The following is a 6,973-nucleotide window of genomic DNA, read 5'->3' on the forward strand; positions in this document are numbered from 1 at the left end:
TAAACTAAGGAACAACAATGATTATCCTGACTCAGGTTTTGATTTCTAAATACCACTTCCCATTAAGAGGTACTAGAGTCCCTGGCAGAAGTGTCTGATGCCAGCTCAAGAGCTGGGAATGAACAGGTCATCTTGGGACATCTTAGGACAGAAAGTCAATAAGTATCCAAAAAATGAGGTCCTTCCTACTGGCCAATGTTAGAACAATTTGAGCATCAAAAACAGCAGTGGTTAAACTGATTGAAAAAAATCAAAGCCATTCCCCCAAAAGAAAAAAATCAAATCTAAAAAAAAAAAAAAAAAAAAAAAAAAGCAATAAAAGCCTCTCATTTGTTATGGTATTGGTGGTCTCTGTTAACATCAACTCTTTACTAAATAGCCCCAGTTGGTGAAGTGACAGTTGTCTTAAAAAAAAAAAAAAAAAAAAAGACAGCTAGATAATGTAGAATGAATGAAAGAATTAGAAAAATCACCATTTTGGGCCTCCCCGGTGGCGCAGCGGTTGAGCGCTGGGTTGCCAAGCTGTCCGCGGCCTCTGCGGTGCCGGTTCCATCCCCGGCTGCTCCCCGGCCACCTGAGGAGGGTCCCACATGGCACGCAGACCTCTCCTGCCGCCCGCTGCTCCCCTCAGCAGTGTACTTCGGTCCTTCTGCCTGCTCTGCTCCCTGCTCTGGCTCTGGTGAATTCTCTCACCCTCCCGCGCTTCTGACTGTACCCAGTGCATGTATAAACAAACAAATAAAATAAATAAATAAATAAAACATGCCTCTATTAAAAAAAAAGACTTAAAAAAAAAAGAAAAATCACCATTTTGCAGTCTTTAATGAAATAATTTATTCATGCCAGGATCATCAATAATGTCTAATGGTGAAAGGAAGACAGAAAACAAGATATTCACAAAGTATCAAATTAGCCCCTCCATCCCAGGAATTACTTGCCATAATCAGGGGGAAAACTTAAATGATAAAGGAGAAATCTGGTCCTTCCCACCTTAACCTAGATCAATCTTATCATTACTAAAAGTGAGCCAACCTGACATGATGTATGTCCTGTTGTGACACTATATGAAGTACCAACATTCTCTATGAAGTATTGTTTCCCAAAATATTTAACCTCAATATAATCAAGCAAGAATTACAAAGATAGAAGAATAAAATAATACCAAGAGGAAACAACTAGAAAAATCCAGAACAAATAGTGGAACATAGTACAGAGCAAATGGCTGTCTTACATTGCCATGTCATTAAAAAACAAAACCATGTAAAACAGGACTGATCTATATGTTCTATATTAGCACTAATATTGATATAGATATATGAAATATGTATATTCTAGATTAAAAGAACCCTAAGAAACATATATAAATGATGATGATTATCTAACTTTAGTTTCCAATGTAAACCAAACTCTTATTATTACATAGGTTTATTTATTAAATATAATAAAAGTGATGATAAAGTATAAGGAAGCAAAAATTTCTAACATTTTATTTTTTAATTAAAATACTGAGTTTATTTCACATGTGTATTTTTGTCTCCCCACCATTTCCATTTGTCTGACCACCACTACTACTATGTCCTATCATAACATTTCATACATACTTAAAACCAAGTAAAGGTTGGAGTTCCAGCTTTAAAAACTAAACAGGCATTTTGCACAACACATTCTTGGCAATGAAACCTGGACAACATTTATCAGATACTGTAGGGAAAGTTCTCACTCTGCATTATAAAAAGGATAGCCAGATATCAAATGTTACAGAAACGAAATAAGACAGAAAATTTTAAGAGGTACTAGAGGTACTATTTTCTTAAAGAGATTTCCTCCACTGCCAGAGATCTTGAATAGCCCCCAGAAGATCTTGAATAGCCTTGATCAGTCATCTGGAAGCAATTCTTCACATAATTGATGAAGTTGGCTTCCACTTTGGGAAGATAGGCACCATTTTCTATACTTGCTTGCATTTTTGCTTTAATGTCTTCTACAGAACTAGGTTCTTTTGGTATTTTAGGAGTTTTTTCCTTTTTGGTTTTTTTTTTTTTTTTTTTTTTTTTTAAGGATTCTTGACCTTTTGATCATGGTGTTGATGGTTTTCAGTCTTTTCCATTCTGGTTTGACTTTCGTGTGTTTTTGGCTGGAGAATCTTGTATACATTTCTTCACTTGTGATTTTTCTTCAGCTTCTTCATCATCAAAATCATCATCATTGCTGTGGTTGATGTCATCATCATCATCATCATCATCTTCAGCAGCAGCAAGTTTTACTTTTTTCTGTGGAAACTTGCTACCACTTCCAGGTGTAGAACACTTCCCAGACATACTCAGGAGTTTACATCCTTCTCCTCCTCTTCATCTTCTGATTCTGTAACTTCCTCCACAGCTACTATGTGCTGTCCATTAATATGCGTAGGCCGTGAACCACACTTCAACCCTAAGATCACAGGTGGTGTGATTACAAAGCCACCAAGGGAAACCGTTGGCTGTGCAGACACTATCACAGTTGCAAGTGTTACTTTAATAGGACTGCCTTCATAATTCTTTTTTTTTTTTAATAGAGGCATGCTTTATTTATTTGTCTGCTGGTTTGTTTGTTTGTTTGTTTTGTTTATACATGCACTGGGTACAGTCAGAAGTGCGGGAGGATGAGAGAATTCACCAGAGCCAGAGCAGGGAGCAGAGCAGGCAGAAGGACCGAAGTACACTGCTGAGGGGAGCAGCGGGCGGCAGGAGAGGTCTGCGCGCCATGTGGGACCCTCCTCCGGTGGCCGGGGAGCAGCCGGGGATCGAACCGGCGCCGCAGAGGCCGTGCGCAGTTTCGCAACCCAGCGCTCAACCGCTGCGCCACCGGGGAGGCCCCCTTCATAATTCTTTGCTTCTACTTTAACAATGTGTAGTTCATACTTTGCACCAGCCCCTACACTGACCATTCTTAAAGATAACTGGTATTCATTTTCATCATTATCCCCTTTGAAGTGATAATCTTTGCTGACCTTTACAACTGAAAAGATAGTTCTGGGGCCTCAGAGGGCTCATGTCCATGTCCACCCATGGGGTGGTGGCATGCACTTAGGTGGGAAAGTGGACAGAGGTAAATGACTACTGTTCCATAGAATAGCCGCACAGGATGGAATCCCACCAGGGCATTTTCTAACATTTTAGATTAAAAATCAATAAATACAATTTTAATTGTTTTAATATCACAGCAAATCAAATTGATCATACATTTTGAATGATTGTTGTAATAAATTTTAGCATTATCATTTTTAAAAGACTACTTCAAGGCAAAACATTTGCACATTATGGTAAGTTTGAAGGATCATAGGGTAAGAAGGCTGTGTTTCTGCTGCGGAAGGCCAATGGCTGTTTAGGCAAGACTATTTGAGGCAGCAGTACTTTAGTAAGATAGGGACTGGGTCTCAAGAGTCTGTCTCTCAGTTCTAAGGGCTGAGAAATTCAGTCTTGGCTCTGGGAGCAGATTCACACTAACCAGATTCATACAAGATAGATGTGCATATTCAGAATGCCAATTTGCTGATGTATAATGAGAACTAGAATAAATCAGATAATTTGTGTTCATTGCTCAATGAGTTTTCTGCCACTGGGAAGATAAATTCATATAAAAGGGCTTCATGTATGACTTCAGCATGTTTGAAGAATAATAAGGAGGTCAGGTAATTAGAGTGAAAGGAATAAGAGGAGTGGTAAGAGATAATATCTAGAGATAGGTAAGGGCCAGCTTTTATAGTACTTTAAGGCCCGGCTAAGACATCTGGATTTTATTTTGAGATCAAAACCTTCTGGCGTGATGTATTCTGAGTTTCTTTTCAACAGGATAGTTCTGGATATTGAGTGGAGAATCAATTCCAGGAGGGGGAAAAAAGGATAGTTATGAGACAAATAAAGGAGCTATCGCAGAAAGTTTTTTTTAAAGATTTATTTATTTATGCATACAAGAACTGGGGAACAGGCCAGAGGATTCACCAGAGACAGAGTGGGGAGCAGAACAGGCAGATCTACTGAGATACATTGCTGAGGGGAGCAGTGGGCGAGGCAGTGGGCGAGAGGTCTGCTGCACCATGTGGGTATCTTCCTGGCCAGGGATGGAACTCGTGCTGCAGTGGCTGTGGATAGCTTCATAGGTTGCATCTTAACCCCTTGCACCACCAGGGAGGCCCTATCGCAGAAGTTTGACAAGAGTGGATGGTGGCTTGGGTAGGGGAAGTGAAGCTAGAGGGAAAGGACTGATCGGGGTGCGTTTTCAAGACACAGAAGATCAGACTTGCTGAGGGACTGGAGGTAGGAGTCCATACTTGCCAAACAACTTTCTGACTGTAACTGTCATCTTAGGAGAGTTTTCTTCTGGAGAAAGAAGTATTGCCAATTTTTGTTTTCTTACTGAGAATTTGAACTTGAGTCTGAGAGAGTTGGGTTAGCTCCCTGGGCCCTAGACTGTATTGTGTAGCATTCTGAGCTGGTCTCAGCCCCATTTACGCAGATGGAGTGAGAGGATGGAATGAAAGAAGAAAGCAGGTCACAGCCAAAGAAAAGAAGGGGGAAAGAGAGAGAAATCTGAGTCCTGAGCTCCTTCCGTGTCTTACTCCAGTGAATTTATCACTTTAGGTTTCTTAAGATAGTGTGATAAGCCTTATATGCCAACCCAAATTGGTAATAAAATAAAAGTCTTAATAAATACATATAGTTTATGTGGAAAGTAGTATATTTAATCCTGCAACAATATTTCAGAGTGTGCCTTAAAGACTCTATCTCCCAAAATAAAGTATTTTGCGATGCCTGTATTATTTTAAATAAATATATACTGTTGACTGAAAGAATAGTGATATCTTCATATGTGACCCTAGGTTACACAGGCAGTATGAAATAAATATAAATCTCCAACATCATGGATGTGGAGTAAGCAGGTAATAAGAAAAAATTCTATTCACTGCCTAACACCTAAAAGGAGTTATCTATGACATCATCTCTCTTTTTCAAACTCTACACTCAATTAGTTGATAAGATATGCTGCTATTCCCTTCGTATCAGCTCTCTGCATTCCTACATTACCCCTTCGTATCAGCTCTCTGCATTCCCACCCTCCTACTCTCTCCCTGGTGTCACCATGTCACACCTGGATTACAGCAACAGCTTCCCGACTGGTTTTCCTGACTGTTTTTCTGTGGAGATGGGAAAAAGATGTGAATCACTTAGGACAGCACAGAGGTGGGTTTGGGGGAAAACAAATAGCTCAGTTTCCATAGAGGGATGGGTTCACATCAAGAAATTGGAGATAATTCTGGAAGGAGACTAGCATAGGTTATGGAAGGGTCTTGAAATTTACACCAAAAATACAGATTATTTGTCTTCAAAGGGGAGACACTTTTCACTTTTGAACATAGAGGGACTCTTTTGCTTCTTTGGAAACTGGTCCTTGTGGCAATTGAGGATGGTCTGGGAGGTAGTAGGCTGATTTCTGGATACATTTTCATTGCAACAAGCAAGGTCAAAAGAGTCTGAGCTAGGGCAGTAATTTTGGAGTGGAAATGAAGAATGGAAGAGAATGAAGACGTTCTTTTCATTTGCTTTTATTATATCACTTCTTTGTACAGAAACCTTTAGAGGGTACCTGTTGTTTATTAATTTATCAAATTCAAACTCTTGTGTAAACCTTTTATTATTGATTCCATCTGTCTGGTCAGTTGATTTCTCCATTATGGTAAACCTTTGGAGGCACCCCTTATATTTCTGTATATGTACAATTCTCACCACAGCATAAATGAGATTTTTTTCTCTGAGATTTTTTTCCACCTTTCCTGATTTACTAAGAGGCACTTGTCCTTTAGCTCTGATTGAAAATTTAAAAATGTATACTAATGCTTTAGAACATGGGATTCTGTGTACATTGCATTGCTATAGTGGTATTTATATTTCTGTCTCCTCCCAGCTTATGGTCTGGCACTTGACAGGAAAGTATGCCAGAGTATATTAAATCAGATGTGCTCTGGAAGAAAAACGAATAGATTAAAATCCAGTAGACATTTATAGCTTAGGACGCTTGACAGAGTATCTGTATTCTTGTTTAGAGATTAAACTTGAAAAGTCGTTCCTGAGTAGTTTAGTGTCTAGTAAATGGCCTCCTTTGATAGCTCTATATCTGTATTTATTACTATAGCTATACATATGCCAAACTGTTAACGTTACTTATTTCTAGGAAGGGGAGAGGAATTGGAAGGATGGGGAATAGGGGAGCAAATTGAACAAAAGCTGTGACCTTTCTACTATATTCCTTTGTATGTTTGCACTTCTGAGCAAGAGTTCCTGTATTATTTGTATTACTTGAAAATACATTCATCATAAAATTTGGAACAAAAATTCATGTCTTATGCAGTTTTAGATCAATACCTAGAGATTCATTGTTAGGAGGATAAAAAGAAGGTAATGACTATGTAAATTGCCTAAAGAGACAATAGATACAGCAAACACATGCTCAGGTAGGTTCTGCCTCTCAACACACTGTAGGGGCCAGAAGAGCCACTGAGCAGGATATCTATGATCCAAGCAGAGCAGACCAGACCGGGTAAAGGAGGAGTTCTGGAGCCCTCTGTGGCTTTCTCAGGTTTTTATTGAGATTTACATGCATTGCAGCAACCAGGTACATGGCAGGCAGGGGTGCGGGTGGGGTCGGGGTTGGGGGTGGGGGCAAGTGGCCATCAGGCCTCCAAGCCCCCTACAAGTCTTCACTCTGGGCTTCTCTCTCTCCCTTCCTGCTTTCTTTCTCCCCTTCTCTTTCTTGCCTCTCTCCTGCTTCTGCTTCTCTCGGTGACTATCTCCATACTCCTCCCATGGCCCACAGAAGTAAATAATACAACTTATAACAATGTAACAACTGCAGGAGCCCCATCAGGCAGGGCAATCCTAATGGTGGGAGGGCAGAAAAACCTGAAAACCATTTACCCTGCCCACACCTACCAAACACT

At 39.9% G+C, this 6,973-nt stretch overlaps 1 pseudogene across 1 annotated transcript; it reads right to left on the minus strand.

Annotated features, from left to right (window-relative positions):
- Positions 1-1,810: 1,810 nt before the first annotated feature.
- Positions 1,811-3,038, minus strand: LOC311168505 (nucleophosmin-like; annotated as a pseudogene). The gene is made up of 2 exons: positions 2,845-3,038; positions 1,811-2,526 (listed from the first exon to the last, which is right to left on the minus strand). The product of its transcript is annotated as a nucleophosmin-like (transcript).
- Between the last annotated feature and the right edge of the window lie 3,935 nt (positions 3,039-6,973).

This window comes from Talpa europaea (assembly GCF_964194135.1).
Source record: "Talpa europaea genome assembly, chromosome: 3".
Taxonomy (NCBI): domain Eukaryota; kingdom Metazoa; phylum Chordata; class Mammalia; order Eulipotyphla; family Talpidae; genus Talpa; species Talpa europaea.